The sequence below is a fragment of the Hemicordylus capensis genome, chromosome 3 (genome assembly GCF_027244095.1).
Source record: "Hemicordylus capensis ecotype Gifberg chromosome 3, rHemCap1.1.pri, whole genome shotgun sequence".
Lineage (NCBI taxonomy): Eukaryota > Metazoa > Chordata > Lepidosauria > Squamata > Cordylidae > Hemicordylus > Hemicordylus capensis.
The window spans coordinates 151,365,129-151,377,434 of NC_069659.1; the positions used below are offsets into that span (position 1 = coordinate 151,365,129).

The 12,306-nt window shown below is 43.3% G+C and overlaps 2 long non-coding RNA genes across 2 annotated transcripts in view; one reads left to right on the forward strand and one right to left on the reverse strand.

Moving 5' to 3' along the window:
- Window positions 1–3,766, reverse strand: part of LOC128348823 (uncharacterized) — a 63,260-nt gene extending 59,494 nt beyond the window's left edge. The window contains exon 1 of the long non-coding RNA XR_008318359.1: window positions 3,607–3,766. This is a non-coding gene — a long non-coding RNA (uncharacterized LOC128348823). The remainder of the gene's footprint in view (window positions 1–3,606) is intronic.
- Window positions 1–11,830, forward strand: part of LOC128348824 (uncharacterized) — a 282,395-nt gene extending 270,565 nt beyond the window's left edge. Inside the window, exon 3 of the long non-coding RNA XR_008318360.1 lies at window positions 11,592–11,830. This is a non-coding gene — a long non-coding RNA (uncharacterized LOC128348824). The remainder of the gene's footprint in view (window positions 1–11,591) is intronic.
- The last annotated feature ends 476 nt before the right edge of the window (window positions 11,831–12,306 follow it).

The following is a 12,306-nucleotide window of genomic DNA, read 5'->3' on the forward strand; positions in this document are numbered from 1 at the left end:
GGGGGAAATGGTGCGTGTGCGTGTGTTTGGGTGGGGGCGGGGGGGCGTGCGTCCGTAAGTATAAATATCAGGCATATAGACTGACCCTATGTATCATATGTACACACACATAGTTGAATATTTTCTCATGTATGGGCTGTATAAATGTTCATATCCCGACAGCTGCCTATATCTATAGGGTGAGAGGGAGAGAAGGGGAGAACAGAGACTGTGTCAGAGAAAGCACGGGGAGAAAGTCTATCAAATGATTTCCACCAGAAACGTTTGATTTGTGAAAGAAGCACACAGAGCAAAGAGTTTTTTAAAACTTCTCTAGGAATCAAGATAAATAGATAGATAAATAGATACAGTAGATAGATATCTGTGTGCACTTACTATTTTAGATTCTTGACATGTGCTAGATATACAGACAGAAAAAAATTATCTAAAGGATATCTGTGTGCCTATATGTATGCGTAGATATAAAAACAGGCATATAAGCTTCAAACCTATCGATATGTCTTTTGATACACCTTTCTTCCTATGAGTCCAAACGATGATATCTTGTTTTCTTTACTAAATCACTTGAATATATAGCCAATATAAACCTTCTCAAGTCAATGTGACATCAGCTGAAGTCATGACACTGTGCCTGTACTGCGTTAGATTTCTGACTGTCGGAACCAGATTAGAAATACTTATTTTATACTACTTATGTGTACATACACATGCTGTCGCTAGATCAGAAGTTTCAGGTACAGTGATCTGCTCTTTCCTTTAGTCTTCCTAGTGATTCATTATTTCATATGTTTCTGGGTGGACAGATAGATTTAAAAGTGACAGTAACTACATATCGTATGCAAATAACTATTATCTATGAATATGAACAATGCAACTGCATTATAGGTGACAGAAAGAAATAGACCGCGGAAGGGTTTTGGAAATGTTACTGGACTCTTTGGTGCTTTTATATGACAGATAAAAATAGATGAAACAGATAAAAATGGGGAGTGAGGGAGTGGGGAGAGCAGGGAGATTTGGCATATTCAAGTATGTTCGCTTGAGGAAACTGTTTGCACTTGTTGGCAGATTTCCACAAGTGCTTGAATTTTCAGAGCGAATAGTTAGGGAAGTTTGTTATCAACGTAACATACCCGCACTCGACACACAGATACGGACTCCTCTGTCTTCCCAGCGCCTCCTTCTGTTCGTTTATCCCACTGCCTATACCGCCCCAAGGCTCCTATGCAAATCTGACAGTGCTTCCCTACCAGAAGCGTTAACAATACACCGCCAAAAGCTCCTCTCGCCTTCTACGAGTTATCCGAATGTTCCCCAGTAGTTATTTCTGTTTCATATAAATATGGTCCTTTCTTCCTTTAAAAAAGTAAACAGAGCAGCGTTACAAATTCAGTGAAGAGCTCTCAAAAACATCACCATACCTTTAGCCGAACCTGCTAGGAAAGCTTAGGAAAGGGGAAGTCTCTATGATTGCTTGTGATGAGGACAAGGGGGCCAAACCGAGGCACCCACAGTCCGGGTGTAAAGCATAAAGTGGACTTCAATTCCATTTCAGCGTGGTGACAGTGTCCTGGGAGACAACGAACTGTCCCAGCTCTTTTGAACTTTATTGGCTTATGGGAAGAGTGGAGGAAGGGTTAATAAATGCTAGCCTCCCCACGTGACCATCTTTTGATTTCCGGGAAATCTTGTTAATAAAGAGCCTTTTGATGTTGGTTTTGGTACTGTTTTGCCTTAAGGCGGGGAGGGGAGAAAAATTCCACAGGGGGGGAAGCGAGGCAAAAAAAAATTGCCAGGGGCCAAGCGCCCCTTTCCCTTTCAAAACCGTGCAAGTACTGGGGACAGATGTGTCCCCAACATAAACTCCAGACTCTCTGCTTGCCCTTTCTCCCCATATTTCATTAAACTGAAATCTATTTCTATTTATTTGCTTCCAGTCGGAGGATGGGACTGAAGAACAGAGATGCAAATTATTCATTTCCAACTAGGGTTGCCAAGTCTTTTTTCCACCAGGGCTCTTGTGACTTTAAAAAATTGCGCTACAGTCAAAAGATGATAAGGAGAAAAACAGTTTTGCATTCCTGCTATATCCCGGCAGGAAAAAGGTTCAGCTGTAGACTTCTGCTTATCACACTGTCCTTAAAGGTAAAGGTGCCCTGCAAGGGAAAAAGCTGGCAACAATCTTATATCTAATAGCCAGGTAGTTACTGTTAGTGAACATCAGGGATCTTTTCGATCAGAAATAAACCACGTGCAGGGATCTTCGGACTACTAACTAAAGCACAGTGAGTGGCGGTTTTCCTTCCTCTCACCACAATGTGCATAGAACTCAACCAAGGGTTAGACAAATTCAAGGAGGACAGTCTACCAACGGCTATCATAATCCCTAAATGGAACCTCCATGTTCAGAAGCAGTCTATACCAAGCGCTGGAGACATAGGCCAACTGCCTTCGTGTTCTGCTCTTGGGCTGCTTGGAGCTGTCCGACTGGTCACTTTTGAAAACAGGAGGCTGTTGTACCATGGCTGATCCAATGTATAGGTAAAGATTCGAATTGAAACCTTTTTACCTCCTATAAAACTCAATCCTACAACCCACTTTCATTGTAAAATGTCGGCTCCTAAGACCATTTAAGGAATCAACCGAAATAACCTTTCAAGAAAATATGGACACGGGGATAATAGTTCGCCCGAACTTAGTGGGTATGACAGCTCCTACCCCCAACTGATGAAAGTGGAGTGTGTTTAAATTTCAGCTGGTGTGTCCTCAGTGACGCTATTGGGACTATCTGCGCCCTCCCCAATCTACCCCCTCACACACACTTGCCAGTAAATGTCACTGATTACAGTGAAACTTCTTCCCACGAAGTAATGCCTTCATTAGCTTCCCTGATAACCAACGAGTTAAGAAAATGCGATCAAGACCGGATTGTCAATCTTATTGAAAAGTCCGATTCCATTCCAAAGACTCCCGCTTGTCTGCTTTGGAGATGCCTCCTTAAGCAGACTTCCTTGGAAGTAAGCACTGTTGAAATCTCCAGAACTCACTTTGTATGGAGAATCGGGGCATGGGTCGTTTGATCGGGGCGTGGGGCGTCCGCCTGAACGAGATTGCGCATTCGCCCCTTCTCAAACCGGGCCAAACATTCCTAGAGCTGGCCCAAACTCACCCCTTGGAGCCCATCTACCACCAACGTGAGAAACGGGTCTGGATTTGAGGGTGCTTTGGCCCGGGAGGGAGTGCTTTTGGGAATCAGCACCTGGTTGCCTTCGGAGCAGGCCACCCAGAGTCCAGGGTTCAAGCCACATTTAAGTCAAAGCCTTTCACCTTTCGAAAGCAGCCACAAGCCAGCTTGCCTTTCCCCCTTCCCTTTCTCCAGTCCCTGCCTGCCTTAATAAAGTCGCCGAAGTGAAGTGGAATTAACATAAATCATTATTAGTTATTCGGATGTGCTCCAAAGGACTGGCTGCCTAGCCCCACCGAAAGCTGTCCAGCTGCTACTCCCAGCCGTCGATCGCCGAGCAACTGAACGTGCCTGTCCCCCCTTCTGGGTTCTTCCTCCTCTCCTTGGCAGCCAAAAAGCAAACAAAAGCCATAAATACAGACCTCTTTGCTTCTCTCTCTGCCCTCTTCAGCTGTGCCTGTTTTCCTCGGCTCTTGCCTCTCGAAAAAGCTCAATAGCCGCCTGAAAATATTGCTTTTTATATCACCAAAGGGCGATTAATATTGCATTAACTGTATTTAACATTTTTCCCTTCTTCTCCCTCTCCCTCTCCCTCTCTCTCTCTCTCTCACACACACACACACACACTCTCTCTCTTTTAACCACGAGTAATCTGAAATGAGTTAAGTTTTCTGTTACTAAATACAGCAGGAAGGATCGGGGCGGGCGGGGGGAGAAGGATGTCAGGAGCGGTGCAAACAGCTGCAACTATCTGAATAAACAGGTTATTTGTTTCATACTTTGTATTTTTATAATGTTAGGGGTCTGGTGTGTGCCGTGTTTGAAGTAAGGAAACTCCATGCTAATGGTCTGTTTAAAGTATTCTGACACTGTCTGGAGACATCTGAGTCTCTGCCTTCATTAAATGTTTATTGTCAACACTTCAGTGAGGAGGGGAAGGAAGAGAGCGAGAGCAGAGCGAGAGCGAGAGAGCGAGGCTTGTGTAGGTGAATTTCCACCCCTGGAAGCTGTCAGCGCTTTGCTGTGTTCTGATCCGACGCTGTACAAAAGATTGTAGTCTAGACATTAGGCTAAACTGAAGCCAAACTAGCCCTATTATTTTTTTTTTTTAAAGTGAGGAAGGGGAACTAATTAGTTATCAGATAAATTTGCCTTCGAACACTGGCCCGGAGAAGACTCTCCCTTGTCTCTGCCTTCCCTCCACCCACCAGCACCCAGCTAATTAAAAATGGTTGTGGGCCTTGATAGATACAGTTGCTGAACTGTCTTGAGTTCTCCACGCTCGGGGAGACTGATCTTACCAGCTCTTGAGCACCCATGCAGAGGTGTAGCTGTAACTGAGCGGATGGGTTCAAAGAACCCGGCCCCCCAGATCCACCCCTCCCTATTTTTCTTCATTATCTCCCTCACTCTAAGGGGCCACCAGGGAGAGGGGCAAACACAGCCATCCCTCTATCGCCTAGGTGCAGCCCTGCGCCTATGGTTGCCAACTGGTTCCTTCACCAGAAATCACTCAAGGTGCCATGGTGTGTCAGAACGCAGGTACAAGGCTAATGGGATGCACGTGGCCTACTGCCCTCACTAAGCCTCTGAGCAAGGTGGTATCCAACCCAGCTTACTCTCCTGAAAACACTGTAGGATTGATCATGCTTATAATTGTCAACATGTGTCATGATCTTTTGCAGCCCCTTCCAGACTGTGTGCCCTTTGGCAACTGCCCTTATTTCCTCCCCACCCAGTTTCACCACTGATTTAGAGCTGCTTAATGATTATCATCCAGAAGGAAATCCTGACTAAGAGACAACACTGAATCGCTTTTATAGGAAGAAGCAATCTGCTCAGCAACACCAATGAGCTTAAAACCACTTGCCAAATCGCAAAGTGGAATTTGAACATCTTTTGATCCCTGCCTTTTATGGGCTTTCTTTCAAAATGGTGGCCTTTCTTCTTTTACCACTCGAACCTTCATAAAACAGCGACTCCGGCTTACCTTTGTTGACCTTTCCAATCCTCTGGCTTGTTCACACGTGTTTGTACTTCACGTGGTTATACTTCACTTACTTACTTCACCTTTGATTACTCCTAATTGACGGTGGGAACCAGCTTTGGTAGAAAGCATTGAGTTTGAAATGCAATTGTGGTTTTATTTTTGGCCTTTGGTGGCTTATTCATACATACAAATTGCCACTTCCTCGTGTGATGAGCATATATGTGTGAATTAGCCCTGAACATTCTATATCGATTACATTCTTATATGTATTTCACTTGATCTCTCACCACTCACCTCTGGATGACTCATGGCTGGATGTGTAAACTTCCATTGAAAAGCTTTGCATTTATTACTATTTATCCATTCCAGTATACTTCGCCATATGAACCCACAAGGTGGCTTACAATAATAAAACAACCACAAAGCCTACCTAATAAAATCCTAAAAGCAACTTCACATCAGCCCAACTTTATAAAGGTTTGACATTAAAGTTTGAGTCTGATCTGTTCAATCATCACCAGGTACAGTTGTTCCTGTCAGGACCCAGACCCACATGCCATCCTATAGTAGTGTCATGTACACAATCATTTCTCAGATTCTTGCTCAGAGCAGCAGCCTTGCTATTGTCATTTGCATGGAAGCCACTGTTTGAAGTGTAGCCACCAGGCAATGAACATGCATTTGTGAATTAGCCCGTGGCATTGAAATGGACTCGAGGGATTTTAGCCCATCTCCCTGCCCACAGATTTTAGAAATACAATATCTCCCTGTCCTATGCCCCACCCCCAGCCTCCTACAGAATCCGCCTCTAAGCATTATGTTACAGAGGCAGGCCATTCGGGTAATAGTTTGGCCTTTCATTTAACCTCCACGTTGCCTTCCTTCCGCTCTTCTATGCCACGGGCTTCATTTTTGAAAACAAAAAATGTCCCGACTTGAGAAGGCTGCTTCCTGATTCCCAGTATGTGAAGGAAAGATTCATCCTTGATTAGAATAGGATGCACTCTGCAGGGGCCCAGAGACGCTCTCGCTTCGGCACTGAAAAACAAATTCCAACAGTCTTGAGCCTTATAAGTCAGCCTTGGCTCGAACACTCTAGAGGTCAGTTTGGATATAAAATTTATTATTTGCATGTTGGGGGCGGGGAATATTTCGGAGCACTCAGATTCTTCAAGCCTCGAAAGTCCTTTTGAGTTGAAGAAGGCAGCTTAAGCGCGCCCTCTCCTTCTCTCTCCTTCCCACCCATCCCCCACTGTAAACTTTGATTTGTGAGATAAGAACCACGCTGCTTATTGAGGGGTATACGAATGTGAATGCGAATACTAACTACTTTCGGTGACATTTTATTAACAGGCCCAAAGCCAAACTTAAGCAAGTTTATGTTCCATTGATTTAAACAGGACAGGTGGAAGCTTCTGCTGAATTCTCTCATTGAAAACTATTACACCCCAAATTGCTTCACTTTGGCTGGTCGTGGCCATTATGTTTTGAATTTTAAAAAGATCAAATAGTCTATTGGGCCTTCTGAAAGTATAGAATAATAACAAACAAAAACCGAAAATTGTGGCTAAGTTTCAGCCCGAAGTTAAGCACTTTCAGTCCTACTGATGGCAATATTAATTTCCCCCACGAAAATCAGCGGGGCTTAGAAAGGCGCAACTGTGACTTAGGAATGCCCATCCTGGGTGGAAAAAGATGAGGCGCTTGTCACCCAGCAAGCGATGTTTGCTGAAGCCTGGACCCTTAGAAATACAGAAAAGAAATACAGTTGGGACTTTTCAACAGCCTGATCCCCGAACCAATTAAGCCAAGAAGCCCCACCCGGGCTTCACTGGAGCCAGGATTCACCTTGGCTTAGGCTTTGGAACCTGTTTTCCATGTAACGATCCGGGCCCTGAAGCATGTGATGTGCTTAAGTGTCCTCGGAGCATGTGCAGAGCATCTTTTAGCCACAAAATAGTAACCCCAACTTGCACCCAAGTCAGAAGGACTTTTTTTTTAACCTCTGAAAGGTTTTTGGGTCGGAAGGTGCGATTCCGAAGTAGTCTGGGATCCTTTGCTGGTCACCTCTCCTTCGAAATCTCCTTAACTGTCTTGTGGATCGCGCCCAAGGTAATGTTCCTTTCAGGACCATCGCACCAATACGTGGCTTCCTCCCGCCTCCCCCTTACCTTGCTCGCACACTTTCGGGGCTTGTTGAAACGCTGGGGTTAGTGGTGTCCTTGTTTGGCTCTATGTAGATCCGCCCTGGACAGAGGCTGGGTCTTTTCGAAACTATCCGAGGTAGCTCGCCCTCTTCAAAAGTCAATAAACGAGTATTGACGCAGTGGACGGCATGAAGCTATTAAGGCCCGGGGTGCCAGGAAATGTATGGATTATGGCTCTTTCCCCACACTCCTCCCTCCCTCCCAAAAGATCTGCTTCTTCAATTGATGCCTCCCACCCCCACCCATGCCCATCTTCGGAAACCTGGCGAGCGACTTTGGCAGGCGAGATCATGCCCTCGCGGTAGATTCCCCACCTCCTCGTCCACCCCAGCCGCCACAAGGGGAAGGAAAACTCCGTACAGAGCTGCGTCACGGCTCAAGTCTGCGATTTTGTTTTGGTCGTTTAAAGGATCGCATCAACGAAAAGCAAGAAACACCGGATTTTTGTCAAAGCCACTTAAGCAGTCTGAAAAGGGGGGGGGAGGGCACGTGTGCTCGTCGTGTGTTGCGGTTTCCATACACTTTAGATTTCGGGAAACAAATCCTACCAAAGGTCGAGATTTGGAGCCAAGAGATCGGCCTGAAATGTGCCTGAAGGAAAAAGAGGTGGCGGGAAAAGAGAGGGCGAAGCTAAACCTGCCTGCCTTTGGACTTAGGAGGTGGGGAGAGGAGGGAAAAAGAGCAATCGATGGATGGCTTCCTGTTTGCAGAAGGAATCGAGTGGCTGACTGGATCTCCGACTCTGAAAGCTCGTTGGCGGCGAGAGCAAAGCCCTCCTGGATATAGTTGGGACAGACAGACGTTCGGTTCTCCTCTTGCGCTGAACCCCTCAGCCCAGCAAAAGTGATGGGTGTCGGTCCCTGCATTAAACGGCATTATTTGCAACCATCCGCTCAGTCTGTGAAGCCCTCTTTGAAATTTCTTCCCCCATCTCCAAAGGCGTAGCCTCCATAGCCTACAGCAGCTACAAGCCATAAATCTCTGGGGCTTGGGGGAGACTCAATGGCAGGAGCCTCTCTCTGGGATATGCGTTAATAGATAGATAGATAGATAGATAGATAGATAGATCAAGGCTGCCATGACTAACCAGAAACAAATTTGTAACCATTAGTTCGACTAGAAACTTGACTTCAGTTGTTTTCCCCTATGGGGGTCAAATTCCAAATGAAGCCAGCTCCAAATCCACCAGGATAATCACGACTTGAGACTTCTTTAAAATAAAAAGCCATTTTTAAAAGCCCCTTTCCACAACGCAGTTCCTTTTAAAAAGACATTAAAAAAAACTTTTAAAAAGAAGGCGAAGGGGCCTTGTGCAGCGCGCCTCCTATCAAGCCGTCTCGACAACAATTACTAAAGTTTTTAATTAGCCTCTTGTTATAATTCATTTTATTAATTTTCCAGATCTCAGCCCATGAATTATGCAGAGGGTGGCTGTGTAATTGTGTTTGCAGCAATTCTGGGGGAGGGCACGCTATTGGCTCGGCAGAAAACTCCAGCCTTTCGCTGGCTCCACGCCCAATCTAGCGCGAGTTCGGGCCTAGGCGGCGGAAAACACTAATATTTTACCAACCTTTAAATCACAGATTAATTAATGATCATCAGAGGCTTGTCTCGCAGGTGGGAGCAGGTTCCCAGGCGTAACAGAATTGTTGCTGATCAGAAAAAGAATCAATTAGGATTCCCTAACTAAAAAAAAAAAAGCAGCAGGTACAAAGTAGGGGGATAGAATGGGAGGGAGGAACCCGAGACATAAATAACCAGAGGGACTTCAAATCGTCTGGGAGCAGCCAGAATAACAGGGGCAGAGATGGGCTCACGTTGATGCCATCAGTGAAAATAATTATCTTTGGGGGAGGGGCAGCCATGAGGGATCTAGCGCACCATAAATCCTCGGCTGGAGCACACTTTCTTGCTCCTTCTGGGAGAATCTTTGACTTGTTGAACCAGGACTGAATAAGGCTGGGTATCACAAGAGAAGGGGGAGGGAGGGAATCAATACCAACCCTGCAGTTGGGTGTCTATTATTCATTTATGACGTTCTAATCTAAGCTGAAAGCCATTGCAGAACAAGTGTTAACCAGACATTCCACAAGTCAGGCTTAGGCGAGGAGGGAGAAAGGACGACGGGCGGGGAAATCCAAGGAAGGGAACCGGCTGGAAATGAAAACGCAAAAGAATGTGTTCCTCCAGTTTGCTTAGGGGAGCGAGTCCCTTTCGAATAACCTTAAACATCGTATTCAGGCACTGAATACGTTCGTCACCCTTGCAAATACTTGCTTTTCGTTGTTCTTTGAAAATAAAAAAGAAATCCGACGGTTGAGTCTGGGTTTTGACATTGTGACCCCAGTTGTCTCAGCGCGACCTAAACATGTTTAGTCAGAATTAAGTCCCAATGGAAGTCAAGTCCCTATTAAGGGAATTTAGGGTTGCAACCTTCCTTAAACGAATTCCCGGGAACTCCTAAGCAGAATAGTTTGGATGAAAGTTCAGTGGAAAATAAGTTACTTTCTTTCATGGCTGTTAGTAATAGAGGTGTCAGTTAAAATAAAGTTCCTACTCAGATACCTAAGACCCGATCCAGGCACATTTCTCCACTTGAAAGTCCCATTCATTTCAAATTAAGCAGGTGGTTTAATTGCACTGCTGAAGTCAGTGGGACTTTAAAGTGCTTAACTTTGGTTAACTTGGACAGCGGGCTCCAACAATGCATTCAATTATTACTTTCCTCCACCCCTGGGAATCTCTGTTTCCCTCAACACCATACAGAGTCTATCATTTCTGGACTGTTTTGAGCCATCACACACAAAACGATTCAGTGATGCTGTTCAGTTTTCTGTCGATGTTAAATCTGGAAACTTTACAAAGTTGTGTTGATTGTTATTGTTACTATAATTTGTTCAAACACAATACTGTACATGCAATCGAAAAGACTATTATATATAAGATACACACACACACACACATATATACACACACACACCTTAACTTTACTGTATAAACACTGTATTTTTGTTTTTGTAAAAGAGCAAAGAGCCTGCAACATTTTGGTTTGAGGGCAGTTAATGAAAAATAAAACACTACTTAATATTCATTTTATTTGGTCATTCCCAGTTCTCCAAAAATGATATCCGATAGAACTTATGTATAAAATACTTTCTTTACAAATGCATTTATTTAAAAATTCAGATAACATTTCGAGTTCATAACAAAAACAAATCTGTTTTCGGTGGAAGAAGCGTGCTATTTCTGGGGAGAGGGAAATACCATGAATTCTTCATTCCCTTACCACCTCCCACTGGTAAGCCCACTTCTTGAAAAAAAAATCACAGCTTTTAGAACTTACTGTTCGCTTTCTGAATACGACGTAAATCGTTTTGGTTCACAGGTTTACGGCCAAAATAAAACCGATTTGGTTGAAAGAAATAGACCAAGGAAGGAAATGATCTCAGCACTGATGGAATCCCCCTCCCAAAATTGACATTGATTCAAAGACCAGGTTTACCAGAATTTATTTTTAGAAGACCCAATCCAGTTAAAGCGAGTCGAGCCTTAAAACACCAGCCTAAGACTGTGATCCTATACACACTTACCTGGGAGTAAATCCCATTTAATCCATCAGGATTTACTTCCGTGTGGGCGACTAACTTTAGCTGAATGAGCCTACAGTTCTGACCAACAACTCCACTTACAACATAAGGAAAGATCCGTTTATAATTTTTCATATTTATTAACCCAAAATAAAAATAAATGGTATTTTTGTTACATACTTAAGTGCAATATATAAATCAGGAGCTACTCAGGCTTGGTTCACTTACAGATGTTTTGGAGATGCGCAAACCTATCCGCACACTTCAATTGAAAAAAACTTCTCTTTAAAACTTGGACTTCGATTTTCTGCTCTTATACTGAATAAAGGTCAAGAAACACACGCAGCTAATATATAGTTCATTTTATTCAGAGCATCCATTTTCACATAAGATCTATCTTATAGTAAGGATTTCTGAATTTAGCAGAAAAATACAACTCTCGATTTGTTAAAAATTTTTGGTAGACTCTTTGTCTTGGTTTTCGTCTAACGGCTCGACGCCTTGATTTATTTATTTATTTACTTAGCAGCCGTGTTTCAGAAATTAAAAGAAAGAAAGAATGCAGCTCATAATAAAATAAATCATAATTATTAATAATAATACTTTTCTGTTTTGTTTTCCAGGTTTGTTTTATTTGTAGGTGTGCTGGGACACATCTCCCTGTTGTATATTTTGGCGTACAGAAATATTTCTGATGGAAATCTTTAAAAAATTAAATAAATAAAAAACACACACATGAAGAAGACCCAACCAAGGAGAAAGCTCAGCAAACATACATGGACAGGTAGATAATTCAGTGACACGTGGTTGTAAGTCGTAGTCATTTTTGCTCCCTCTGTGTATTAAAGAAAATATTTACAAACATCTTCCTCTCTTTTTTTGTTTGCTTGCTTTGAGTTAAAATCTAAATACAAGTAACGTGACAAGGACGTTTGTGTGTCTCTGTGTGTGTCTGCGTGCGTGCGTGTGTGTATTCGGTGAAAAAACAGGCAGTCGATTGTGTGAAATCACATCCATCATTCACAAAAAACGAAAACGAAAAAATTGCTGAAAACTAGTCTAAGTTTTTAGTGCTCCGTTTCGAATGCATAGAACGTTTGCTCTGCAAACAATGATACACCAAAAAAAAATCCTTCAACACGCATTATAAATTATTAAACTATAAATAAATTAATTAATAAATAAATACCTCCCGAGACCTGATCACTGAATTTTTCTGTGCCTTTTCAGGGCATGCATGCATAATCTCAGTTCCTCCCCCTAACCCCCCACCCAATTTCTTTCTTCTTTTTTTTAAAAGGTACCTCTTCTTTTTTTTAAAAGAAATTCTTTTGGAGA